Genomic DNA, 14,428 nt, shown 5'->3' with positions numbered 1-14,428 from the left:
TCAAACACAAGACATACATACCAACAATGACCTGGTGAGGAGATTGGTAAAATCTCTGGGGTTCCAGGATAAAAGATAATTTGCCATCTTTGGGAATATAACTGATCAGCAAAATGTATCCAGTAGATGGCAGTACTGCTCAGCAAACAATATCCTGCCATTTCCCTAGTCCTTTTGCTCAGTAATCATAAAATTCAGAAACATATTGGATTTCTTGCTGCTATTACATTTATCACTTTGAAATTTTCAACCTAGAAATGATTTTTTCTTACCTTTTTTGTCTTAGTCTTGTTTGGAAGCTGTCTATGATGCTTTAGACGTCATAATTTGAAAGACGGGCAACTAGGTGACACAACTAATAACAGTGCTGGTCATAGAGTTAGGAAGATCTGAATTCAAATCCAACCTCAAAAACTCACTAACTTTGTGACCCTGGGCAAGTTCCTTGACTCTGTTTGCCTCAGTTCTTTATCTATAAATTGAGCTGCAGAAGGCAATGGCAAACCACTCCAGTATCTGTGCTATGAAATCTCAAAATGGGGTCACAAAGAGACAGACATGGCTAATTGATTAAATAACAGCCAAAAAAAGTTAGAAAGATAAAACTATTATTGATCATATTGCAAAGATAATCCCTGGTAACTTGAATTTTAGACTACATTTAAGAGCTATAGATTGTTGTGCTGTGAACTCAAAAACCATCAGAAGTGTGAAATAATCCTCCATCCTTCCAGAGAATTCATCAGGTATTTTGTGGATCCCTAATCTGCTTTTACTAAAGCAAAGACAATGTATGCAAGCTGGCAAGTATGTCTCTCTTAAGTAAAATATAGTGTAGTATAAGTCAAATTTTTGTTCCTGTGCTCAATGATAGGTACTGCTAAGCATATCCTAAAGAATATGACTTCAAAAGCAGAAGTATTTATACAATAATATCTGTTTCCTATAAAAAATTCTTATATTCCAAAATTTTTATCTGTAAGCAACGTGTGTGTGTGTGTGTGTGTGTCTTTGTTCTAATGTGGCAGGTTAAAGCTTTAGAAAAGTTGAAAACTGTAAATCACAGTAGCAAATAACATCTCAGTAATTACCCCTTAATAAGACTGAATTATGCCTTGATGATCTAATGCTTTTTAGCCATTATGGAAACAAAACAAAACAACAGCTGGGCTTTTCCCCTTACCAGCAATATATCTATTAGGAAGAAAGCAGCCTGCCTGGTACAGTGTACATTATTCACTATCACATCTAAAATTTAAGAACTTCTGCTTTTATGATGTCAAATGTCTTCTGATATGTTTTTTTGTCTATATTGAGAAATATCTACACTATTTTCAAATCATGATGACTATCTTCATTGTTTTAACCTGTTCTATCAGTTCCTTACAGAAAATTCATTAAACTGTGTGCAGCTCAAAGTATATCAAATAAAATAATCAAATGATTGAAATTCTTTTGAAAGTTAAGTGGAATGTGCTATATAAGCTCCTAAAGAAAACAAGTGGTAATTTCAGGTTTTCCAAGGGATAATCGTAATCAAGGTTCAATTCTGTATTACTTCCAGGTTAAGTGCAAATATGAACTTAGGATCCTACAATGAGCATAAGAAGAGTCTAATGAGGTTCCATCTAGCCTAATCCTCTCATTTGACAGATGATGAAATGGAGAATGATTGAGGTTAAGTGGTTTGCCCAAAGTCACACAGGTAGTAAAAAAACAAGGCTTAGAACCCAAGCATTTGACTCCATATCTCATCCTCTTCTGATTTCTCCATTCTGTACTCAATTCCTATTATTTTCCACAGTCATGTTCCTTAGTGTTCTGTCTGCTAAAGACACTGCCTTTTCAGGGTAGTCTTCTTTTACAGGAAGATAAGTTTATTCATTTGCTAAACACATTCATATTTCTCGCAGAATTATAGGTTTTCTTTGCATATGGATGAGACGGTTGTTAAAATGTATCCAGAGATACTTTCAGGACTACTGGAGAGAGGGTTGGCCTCAGAATCAGGATGGTTTAGATTCCATAATCTGGAGAAAAGCTGTTGATCTGACTTGAGAAGAGTATTTCCTCTCTAGGAGTTCACTAGGCTGATGAAAAACCACAGGTTCAGATATTTGTGTAAGTGTATGTGTGTTTCTGCTTTCTTTCAAAATCTGTATTTTTCTTTTATACTTCATGAAATGCTCCCTGCTAATCAAAGCCAAAACAATGCATAATGGACCTTGAGGAAAGTTAAAATGTATTCATTGCAAGTCTAAGACGTTTGAGCAGCCTGTAATTTAATCTTATCTTTTTGTTTTTCTCATCAAGTGATTGGCAGGTTAGGGAAGATGGAATCCATTTTCTTGATTAGTACACCACAATATTACCTTGGTTTTCTCTGTGAAAAGGTTAGAATAACATGGTAGTTCTATCCAGAAAAAAAAGACACAAGTTCTTATGTAGAGGGGGAAAATAAAAAGATTTAGAAGCTTTGAGGGAATATTCCATATAGTATTATTGAAAAAAATAGTACTTTAGAGTAGGATAAATCAATTTTAAATTTCAAGTAGGTTTAGTTGTTGTTTCTGTAGGGGAAAATGATAAAACAAATTATATTCATTCAATATGACCTAATGGCATAACACAAAATTTGTATTCAACATTTTGGTGAAGGGGAAGTTGTGGTGGTAGGATGTTTATTTTATTTTGTTCTGAGTTATCTCGATAATTGTTTCTATATTCCATTTCTCATTCTTTGTACAAATGTCATCTTTAACTTGAGGTCTATCTAGTGGCCTATGCCAGTTCCTGATGAAAAGATCAACATGCAGAGAGGCACAGTGATTCCTAAATTTTATTGATTGTTTTTCAAAACCACAGATTTTCATCTTATTTCTAAGCCTTATTGATGACGTGCTTTTTTTCACACTGTTATAATTTCTTTGATATCTTTATCCAATTTAAAATCTCCTTTATAACTCAGAAAAACACTCAAGCAAAACCAGTCAACCTAGAGGCAGCATCTGTCACCATATTCAACATTTGACATTCTAGTCTTACTCTCTCCCCAAAGGATTAAGTATTCATTATTTTTCCTCCAGTACCAATATTGGTCATTGCATTTAACCTAAATTCTTCTTTTTGCTGTTATTTCCATTTATATTATTTGATCTTCTTTTCCTTCTATATTCTTTGTTGTGCATGAGTTTATAAAATTGTTCACATATTTATCTAAAATACTCATAGCCATCATTTCTTGCAGAATAATAATACTCATATACTAACAGTAGCCAGGTAGCGCAGTGAATAATGTATTGTTGAATTTGCTGTTAGGAAATCTTAACTTCAAATCTACTCACAATTAGATGTGCAACCTGGACAAGTTATATAACCTCTTTCAGGCTCAGTTTCCTTATCTGTAAAACATGGTTGATATTAGCATCAATCTCATAGGGTTATTGTAAAGATCAAAGGAGATGACATATGTAAAGTCCTTTTTAGAAGTTTTATTTATTTTTAGTTTACAGCATTCAGTTCAAGAAGCTTTTGAGTTTTAGATTTTCTCCTCCTCCCTCCTTCTACTTTCCCCCTTCCAATACTTTATGGAAGCTGGTATAGGCTCTACATATACATTCACATTGAACATATTTTCACATTAGTGAAGTTGCAAAGAAATATAATGAATGGAATGAACCATGAGGAAAAATAAACAAAACAAAAGAGAGAGAGGGGAAGAGAGAGAGAGAGAGAGAGAGAGAGAGAGAGAGAGAGAGAGAGAGAGAGAGAGAGAGAGAGAGAGAGAGGGTGTGTGCAGATAGTATGCTTTGATCTACATTCAGACTGTGTAGTTCTCTGGATGGAGATAGCATATTCTATCATGAGTGTTTTGAATTTATCTTAGAACCTTGCATTACTGAGAAGAGCCAAGTCTATCAAAGTTAATCACTGCACAATGTGTTTATAACTGTGTACAATGTTCTCCTGTTTCTAGTCCCCTCACTCAGTATGGAGTTTGCTGGCTCATCATTTCTTATAGCACAATACTTATATTATTATATTCACACACACACACACATACACACATACACACATACACTCAACAACTTATTCAGCCATTCCTCAATTGATGGGCATTCCCTAAATTTACAGATTTTGGCCACCACAAAGAGAACAGCAATAAATGTTGTTGTACATGTGGGTCCTTTTTCAATTTATGTGATCTCTTTGGGATACAACCCTAGAAGTGATATTGCTGGGTCAAAGGGCATGCACATTTTTATAGCCATATGGCTCCATATTACTCTCCAAAATGGTTGAATCAGTTCACAACTACACCAACAATGCATTAGTGTTGCAATTTTACCACATCTTCTCCAGAATTTATCATTTTCCTATTTTGTCATATTAGCCAATTTGATAGGTGTGATGTGATACCTCAGAGTTGTTTTGATTAGTAATTCTCTAATAAATAGTGATTTAGAGCACTTTTTCATATGACTATAGATATCTTTAATTTCTTCCTCTGAAAACTTCCTGTTCATATCCTTTGACCTTTTATCAACTGGGGAATGACTTGTATGCTTGTACATTTGATATAGTTCTCTATGTGTTTTAGAAATGAGGACTTTTATCACAGACACTTGTAAAAATTCTTTCTCAATTTTCTGCTCCCCTCTTATTCTTGGTTGCATTGACTTTGTATGAAAACTTTTCAATTTATCATAGTCAAAATCATCTATTTTGTATTTCATGATACAAAATTTGTTTGGTCATAAATTCTTCCGTTATCCATAAATCTGACAGGCCAACTATTCATTGTTCTCCTAGTTTGCTTATAATATCAGCTTTTATATCTAATTTGTGCACCCATTTGGACTTTATTTTGATGTACAGTGTAAGATATTGGTCTATGACCAGTTTCTGCCATATTGTTTTCCAGTTTTCCCACCGGTTTTTCTCAAATAATGAGTTCTTAACCCAGAAGCTGGAGCAATTCTGTTTATCAGATAGTAGATTAAAATAGTCACTGACTACTTTGTCTTGGGGACCTAACCTATTCCATTGATTCACCTTTCTGTTTCTTAGCCAGCATCAAGTAGTTTCATGATTGCTGCCCTATAATACAATTTAAGATCTGGTTTGGCAAAGCTACTTCGCTAGCATTTCTTTTCATTAATTTTACTGATGTTCTGAAGCTTTTGCTCTTCCAGATGAATTTTGTTATTATTTTTTCTAGCCCTATACAACAATTTTTAGAATTTTGATTGGCATGGCACTGAATGACTAAATTAATTTAGATATAACTATCATTTTTATTATATTAGTTCGGCCTACCCATGAGTAATTGATGTTATTTCCAGTTATTTAGATCTGACTTTATTTGTGTGAAAAGCGTTTTGTAATTGTGTTCATATAGGTCCTGGGTTTCTTTTGGCAGGTAGATTTCCAACTATTTTATAATGTCTAAAGTAATTTTAAACAGAATTTTCCTTTCTATCTCTTGCAGTTGGGCTTTGTTAGTAATATATAGAAATGTCAAGGATTTATGGGGCTTATTTTATATCCTGCAGCTTTACTAAAATTATCATTCCAAGTTTTTGACTTGATTCTCTAGAATTCTCTAAATATGTCACCAAATCATGTACAGAGAGTTATAGCTTTGTTTCTTCTTTGTATATTGTAATTCCCTCAATTTGTTTGTTCTCCTATCTCTAAAACTAATGTTTCTAGTAACACATTGAATAACAGTGGTGATAATGGACATCCTTTATTCAGTCCTGATCTTTCTGGAAATGCTTCTAGCTTATCACCATTACATATATTTGCTGATGGTTTTAGATAGATGCTACTTATCACTTTAAGGAAGATTCCACATATTACTATGTTCCTTCATGTTTTTATTAGGAATGAGTGTTGTATTTTGTAAATGGCTTTTTCTGCATGTATTAGAATCATATAACTTCTGTTAGTTTTGCTCTTGATATGATCAATAATGCTGATAGTTTTGCTAATATTGAACTGGAACTGCATTCCTGTAATAAATACAACCTGGTTATAGTATATTATTCTTGTGATAAGTTGCTGTAATTTTATCACTAATATATTATTTAAAATTTTTGCATCTACATTTGTTAAGGAAATTGTTCTATAATTTTCTGTCTCTATTTTAACTCTTTCTGGTTTAGGTAGAAGTACCATATTTGTATCACAAAAAGAATTTGATAAGGATCCTTTGCTTATTTTTCGAAGTAGTTTATATAGTATTAGAATTACTTGTTCTTTAAATGTTTGATAGAATTTACTTGTAAATCCATGTGGCCCTGGATATTTTAGCCTAGGGAGTTCACTGATGGCTTGTTCAATTTCTGTTTCTGAGATGGGATTATTCCTCTATTGTTAAACTAGGCAAGTTAAATTTTGCAAATTCACTTCATTAAGATTGTCAAATTTATTGGAATACAGTTGGGCAAAATAGCTTCTAATTATTGTTTTAATTTCCCATTCATTGGTGGTGCATCAACCCGTTTCATTTTTGATACTGGTAATTTGATTTTCTTCTTTCTTTTTCTTTAATCAAGTTAACTAAAGGTTTATCTATTTTATGTGCTTTTTTCATGAAACCAGCTCTTAGTTTTATTTACTAGTTCAATAGTTTTCTTAATTTCAGTTTTAGTAATCTCTCCTTTGGTTTTCAGAATTTCTAATTTAGTATTTAATTGGAGTTTGTTTTTAAATTGTTCTTACTCTAGCTTTTGTAGTTGCATGCCCCACTCATTGGTCTCCTCTTTCTCAATTTTATTCATGTAAACCTTTAAAGATATAATATTTCCCCTTACAGCTGTTTTTAGCCACATCCCATAAGTTTTGGTATATTATCTCATTATTGTCATTCTCTTGGGTGAAATTGTTGTTTCTATGATTTGTATTTGATCCACTCATTCTTTAGGAATAGATTATTTATTTTCCAGTTGATTTTAGTCTATCTTTCCATGGCCCTTATATAATTTTTATTGCATCATGATCCGAAAAGGATGCATTGACTATTTCTGCCTTCCAACATTGGATTGTGAGGTTTTATCCCCTTGTATATGGACAATTTTCGTGTAGGTTGCATGTATGAAGAAAAGCTATATTACTTTCTATCCCCTTTCAATTTTCTCAAGAGGTCAATCATATTTAACCTTTCTAAAACTCTACTCACTTCCTTAACGTCTTCCTTATTTACTTTGTGATTAAATTTATTTAGTTCAGAGATGAGGAAGTTAAAGTCCTACACTAATATAGTTTTGCTATCAGTTTCTTCCTGTAACTCCTTTATCTTCTCCTCTAACAATTTGGATGCTATGTCACTTGATGCACATACGTTTTATTATGATATTACTTCATTGTCTATGGTGTCTTTTAGCATGATATAGTTACCCTTCTCATCTCTTTTAATTATTTCTATTTTTGCTTTTGCTTTGTCTGAGCTTGGGATTGCTATCGCTACTTTTCTTTCTTCAGCTGAAGCATAATGTTTTCTATTTCAGTCTTTTACCTTTGACCTGTATGTATACCTCTGTTTCAAATGTGTTTTTTGTAAACAACATATTGTAGTATTATGGTTTTTAATCTGTTCTGCTATTTGCTTCCATTTTATTAAAGAGTTTATCCCATTCACATTCACAGTTGTGACTACTATATTTGTAATATAATGGCAGCTAGGTGGTGGATAGAGCACCAGAGCAGGAGTCAGGAGGACCTGAATTCAAATCTCACCTCAGAAACTTGACAATTACTAGCTGTGTGACCTTGGTTAAGTTAATTAACCCCAATTGCCTCATCCTGGGTCATCTCCAGTCATCCTGCTGAATATCTGGTCACTGGATTCAGATGGCTCTGGAGGAGAAGTGAGGCTGGTGACCTGCACAGCCCTCCCTCCCTCAAAACAAAGGCAAGTGCAAGTCATGTCATCATTACTCTGATGGCATGGTCTTCTTCGGCAACAAAGGACAAACACACACATACCCTCTGGTTCTTGGACCTCAGGGGAGTTTTTATGAATAATTTTTGGAAAGCACTGTCCAGTCTCTTTTTTTTTTTTTTTGCATCATGGTTATCAAGAAGACCAATAATTCTCAAATTATCTTTTCTGGATCTATTTTTCAGGTCAGTTGTTTTTCCATTGAGGTATTTTACATTTTCTTCTATATTTTTTCACTCTTTAGATTTTGCTTGACTGATTCTTGATGTCTCATAGACTCTTTAGCTTCCACTTGACCGATTCTATTTTTAATGAATTGTTTTCTGCAGTTAGCTTTTGTACCTCCTTTTCCATTTGGTCAATTCTACTTTTTAAGGAGTTGTTTTCTTCAATGCACTTTTTTTTCCATGTTGTCCAGCAGTACCTCTGTAACAATGCTCTTCCCCACATACTCAGACTAATAATGGAGATACACTGTACTTGCTAGTGAGATCTGGTTGTTAAATCATCAGTGGGAGCATTTACACCTAAGAATAAAAGTATAGCATATGTTTTTGGAAAGCTGGTTGTTAAAAATTTACCAGCACAAGCCTGGGTGCACATCTGTGTGTGGATGTGCAAAAAATAAATACAGGGTTGCTCAAAGTAAGTATAACACTTTTATATCTTATTTTTTTGAATTAAAAAGACAGAGAATAAACTTTATTAATATTTTATGTCTAGTTTGACACTTGTTGTCCAGTCCATATACCAAAAGGTCATATATTTCAAAATCAACTGAAGATATCTAGAAAGAAGAGTGAGAATTTCCAACTTTATTATGGTTGACAGGGAATGTGAGTTTCTTTGTTAAATTTAAGTATATTGGTATATAATACAACTTATATTTGCCAAGCAAAGTAGATTTATAGGTTATATAATACAGTTTTTAACTATCCCATTTCAAATGGCCAATTTCCTTAAAAAGATTATTTCAAAGAATCTGTAGATTGAAGAAAATAATAATAATTGGATACAAGTAAACAACAAGAAAAGGGCAGAACTAAACTATCCTACTCCTGGTCACATTATGACATAATAAAAATGAAAATCTGTTCTGACCTAAGAAACAGTTGGACAATATTTTAATAAGTAGTGAAAATATTAATAAAATATAGGAATATAAATGGATATTTAAAGCCCATCTAAGTGGTATCAGGGAGACAAAGAGAAAATTACAAAGAATACATGATTTACATTAAAGATAAGGATAATAAAACATACAAAAATATATGAGATGCCATCATTCTCCAGATGACAGGTACAAAATCTGTTTCCAGTTTTTGACTATCTTAAAAAGTGCTTCTTAGAGGTAATCTTTTACAATAATCTCATTTTATATAAGGGGAAACTGAACCCCAAGAAAAATAATGGATTTATCCAAGGTGATGTTGTTAGGATTAGAAATGTCACTAGATCCTGTGTATAGTTGTTTCTCCTCTCCTCCCCCCCCACCATACTCTGTTTATAAAGGTTGTGTTAGAAGCTTTGAAAAAATTGCTATATCTTAGGAACTAGGAGAGAAATATAACCTTTTGAGTTTTAATCCTTATTCTACTGCTAACTTGATTTGTGACCTGGGGTGGTCAAGTAATTTAATGTATCTGTGCCTCCTTGATATACTTAAAATGAGAATAATAATATCGACTTATTTAATATGACTTTGAAGATTAATGAATAAAAATGATTGCACTATATTTGGAATGACTTCCAAATGCAAAAGTGTTATTCTATTAAAGGGAGATGGTAGACTTAGGTCTTATTTTGAACTTTTAGAGCTGACAGTTAGGGAATTTGCACTTATTATGGTATTATAATAATGAATTTGTAGAGTTCATTTTCACTACTCCTCATATTTCACTTATGCTCACAATTCAAAACCAATTAACCCCTTGAATGAGGTTAGAGGATGAGGATGACCTTTAAAAATTTTTATAGGTTATTCGTGGACAAAAGAATCATCTCTGTGACAAATGACTCATCCGTTCTATTAATTTTCATTCAAACCAAGATCCTTTTTTTTTAATCCTAATTATTTTTTTCAACTTGAGGAAATCTGTTAGGAAAATTCTCCTGCTAAGTTCTTTTAATATTTGTACAGTTATGGACGTGTGGTCTAGTGATCATAAGAACTAGGTGTTTTTCCCACAAATTTGTTTTTCTCTATCCAGTGTGTTTTAAAACAAAGGAATATGTATGTATATACGTATGAATGTATATATGTATATATATATGTTTGTGTGTGTATGTGTGTATATATATACATATATGTATATATATACACATATACATGTACATATATATACACATATACATATACATATACATACATATATATATATATATATATATATATATATATATATATATATATATATATATATATATATATATATATATATATATATATATATATATGGAGGAACTCTAAGCCTCTCTATATAAAACATTGTTCTGGGTCATTATTTGACTTATCATTTGCATTAATTATTTAAATAAAAAAAATAAACAAAGCAAGGAGCAAAAGTGCCTAGTTTGGAGTGAGGAATCTAAGGAGGGTAAGTGTTTAGACATGTTTAGAATATTTTGGAACTCAGTTTGTTAGAGGAACGTCTTAACATGATCAATAATGACTTTACAAAGATGGGGAAGGGGGAGGAAAGAATGCTAAGGAGAAGAGATTAGAAAATGAAAATAAATGCTTTGCAAAAGGAAAAAAAGATGAAAAGATGTGTGTGTGTGTGTGTGTGTGTGTGTGTGTGTGTGTGTGTGTGAGAGAGAGAGAGAGACAGAGACAGAGACAGAAAGGCAGATGAAAAAAACAGGACAGAAAAAGAGACACTCAAAGAGAAAAAAGAAAGAACCACTTTCCGTGATTTTTTTTTTTTGGCAGCTTCTCTTTCTCTGCCTCTGTGTCTATTTTTTTGTGTGTTCCTTCGCTTATTTTTGTTCAGTAACTTTGATAAATTCTACATTTTGTTGCTGTTGTTCAGAAATAGTCAATACTAGCAGAGTTGGGCATGTTTAGAAAGCAAGGCAATCTGTGTTTGTTAAATAAGGACAGAATTCCTTTTTGCAAACATCTTTCTGGATTGCAATTACCTTGTGGAATATCCTTTCATGATGTGTCTTTCTAATTAGACCTTCTGATTGCTGAGGGTAGGGTTTATATTTGTATTCTTTATGTTTCCCACCATAGCTAATACATGACAATTCATTTTATTTATTTCAAGTACACACATTTATTTAGACTCCCATTAACTACAGTCACGGCTGCCAAGATTTTTGGAGTTAGGGACAAGAAAGCGAGTTTCTGTATTGGGGAAATATCACCCAGTCTAGATGTGCCATTAGATAAAGGGAACCCTGACAGGGCATGGATCACCTGAGTAGAACAGGAGGGGGAGGGGGACCCCATGCAGGCTCTGGGACAGGTCCTTGCCTTGATGGGGAAGAACAAGGTACAGCAAGCTCTTCAGACCCCACAGCACAAGGAGGGATTCTGCCTTCAGAACTTGATGTGATTCCCAGGGAGGAAGCCTGAAGTCACTGAGGTGATCAAGGGGTACATAGCACAGGATGGGCCAAGGCTACAAGTAGGAGGGGTGAGCCCCCATCTTAGCTGAAAAGCCACCCCTTCTGAGAATCAAGTCTCTTCTACACCTCCATTCCTTCTCTACTATTTCTCAGGATGATGTGTAGCTGCCTAAATGCATCCTGGAAGAGTCAGGATGAACAATGAAGGTTTTTACCTACCCAACTTTCCCATAGAATAAGAGTGAGGACTGAGTCTTTAGACTAGACATTCTATTTCTTCAAGTTTGGTTTAGGCTGAAAAGAAGGTTTACATCACTTTTCTCCTGTAAAAGAATCAAGAATGGCTTCCACAGAGGGGAGGGGGAATGAAGGGTAAGTTCCCCCTCCTGCCCTGGCTGAGCCTCAGGTGTCCCTGGGCTGGACAGCAGCTCAGCAGTCCCTAAACTTCTGGGATAGCCCCCAGAGCCTCCCAAGGTTCCCCGGCAGGAGGAGCAGACACAAGGTTCGCTTGTTTTGCTGGACATCAAGACTATTTACTTCAAAAGATGTGAGATGTCATCAGCATTATCATGTTCCACTCCCTCCACACCTTCCTAGACTGCATTTATTAGTGGCCCAAAACAACTAACAGCCTTCTGGTCATGATCCCCTCTCTATGCTTACACTGCCTGGTCCTCAGACTTGGTGGCACAGCTCATGACCTTTCTGGTGTGGCAGGACCTGATAGAGCTTTCAAGAACCCAGGATCACTTCCATACCAGCAATGAGACACTGGAAGACTCTTCTGTCAACTCAAAAGACCATGAATGTTTAAAAGAAATCTATTACAGGACCAAGATGCCCATGGGGTTGGGGAACAACTCTGCAGAGCCCTCTTCACCTCTACTCCCCACCCCCCAACTTACCACCCACCAAGGAGAGGAAGAGCTGGACCCTTGGAGGGAACTAGCTCATGAGTCATTTGGAGCTGGCAGACTGTCCAATTCCTGTCATAAAAACCCAGGACAAGAATCCTGGAAATGAGTCAGCAGTCCAAAGAAAACCTAATCTCTACTAGGATGGGACCTCATTCCTCTTTATTTGTGTGTGCTCTCTCTCTGCATCTCCAGCTCCCTCAGGACCCAGGGTTGAGCTAATCCAAGACTCCACCTCAGCTTCCACCAGTCCTTCTCTCTCGTCCTATGACTATGGGGAAACAAGAGCCTATGGAGAAGGTGCACTTGAGCTCTGCAGGTACAGGGCTGATGGCGCCTGGCAGAAGGATAATGGCTTTGGAGTCGAGGTTCCTCAAATCCTTCTATATCAGGCCACATGATATGCCACTGGCCATGGGTTCCTACCCAGGAGCCTCTTGTTGTCTGGTTTTTACAATCACAACACATATACAGCAAACCCACTGGACATGGGAAGGCTTTTTCTACAAGGCAGATTGTTGCACAATGCCTATTCTCAGCCCTGTGATGTTATGTTTCCTAAAACTAAACCCAACCCTGAAAAGACCAAAGCAAAATGTGGATACCTAACATTACACATGTACATCACATGCCCTTAGTTGAAGGGCCAGGGGATGGGGGGGGGCCAGGAAGGGCAGAGGGAAGCATGTTTTGCTATGTTGAGGGAAGATGTGGGCGGTGGCTTCTTCTCCACAGACTGCTCACACAAAATCCCTCCCAAGAAAACCCTCTTAGCTGTGGCTCAGAGGAACTCAGGGGTGCCTGCCCATGGCTCTGGAAAGTAGATGATCCCCAGATATTTCTTCCTCAGGGTGTAGTCATTCCACAGCCACAGTACCCACAGGGCCACAAAGAGGAGCATGAAGAAGGTGTAGAAGAGGAAGAGTCTGATGCTGTCTAGGTAGAGGCACTTCCATTTCTGGTGCATCACAAATGCCACCATGGCAAAGTAGGTGACGATGAAGAAGATGAAGATCTGCCCTTCAGTGAATAGGTACCAATAGGACAGGTTGCTGGGCCCCACCAAGAGCAGAGCTAAGCGGGGCATCCTGCTCTTCTTTGTGGTAGTGAAGCAGCCACATAAGCAGTGCCCTAGATATTCATCACAGTAGTAGAGAAGCTCTAAGGAGTCAATCAGGGTCTTTGGTTTCAGGTTCTTGATGATAGGGTTCTCGTGAATGGACAGGTCGTGCTGATACCTGCTGAAGATCAGGCATTGGTTCACAGAGTCTCCCACCAGGTCAATGCTTGAGCCCATGATGAAGGTGATGGTGCTGTCCTACACAATGGATCAAGGCAGGGTTTTGGGGGACCTTTCAATGAGCTTGAGTAAGAGAAATGGTGTGATGACATTGTAAGCCATATGAAAGTAGTATCTCACACTGTGCTTGTTCAGTGAAAACCACCCTAGAGGGAAAATTATCAGGTCAATGGGGCAGCCAAAATTCAGAATCCAGTTTTGCAATGTCAAGTAGAACCATAGGTCAAGATGGAAAGGAGAGGTTCAAAACTCATCTTCAGCCTTGTCTGCCGCAATGGTGGCAGCCTCCCAAGAGCCCGGGTCTGCATGAAGTTGGGCTCCAGGCTTTGGCTCAGAGGCCCTGCAGCTGCGTGAACAATGGGAGGGAGGAAAGGGTCGCGGTGGGGGTGGAGGGGGCAGGTAACGAGGTGCAAGAATTATTTAGTGATCATTAATACAAATAAGGTTAAACATAACTTGATTTCTTTTTTTGTTAAGACAATCATTCTAGTAGTTCAAGAAAATGGAAAACCATAAAATCATCTAATTTTAGCTAGGCATGGGTTGAGTCTTTTGAAAAAATCCTGCTAAAGTATAAGAGACAAAAGTGGTTGGGCAATAATATATGAAGCTGAATTTATACCTGGTTAAATGATCATATTCTGACAGTTATCATGCTTTATAATTTTATCATGTAGAGGTAAATCTTTT

General features: G+C 35.9%; 1 pseudogene; it reads right to left on the bottom strand.

Annotated features, from left to right (window-relative positions):
- Positions 1–10,900: 10,900 nt before the first annotated feature.
- Positions 10,901–14,152, bottom strand: LOC140512325 (ceroid-lipofuscinosis neuronal protein 6 homolog pseudogene; annotated as a pseudogene).
- Positions 14,153–14,428: the final 276 nt, after the last annotated feature.

Source organism: Notamacropus eugenii, chromosome 6 (assembly GCF_028372415.1).
Source record: "Notamacropus eugenii isolate mMacEug1 chromosome 6, mMacEug1.pri_v2, whole genome shotgun sequence".
Lineage (NCBI taxonomy): Eukaryota > Metazoa > Chordata > Mammalia > Diprotodontia > Macropodidae > Notamacropus > Notamacropus eugenii.
Note: the sequence above shows the minus strand (reverse complement) of the source record. Positions and strands in the feature narration are given on the sequence as shown.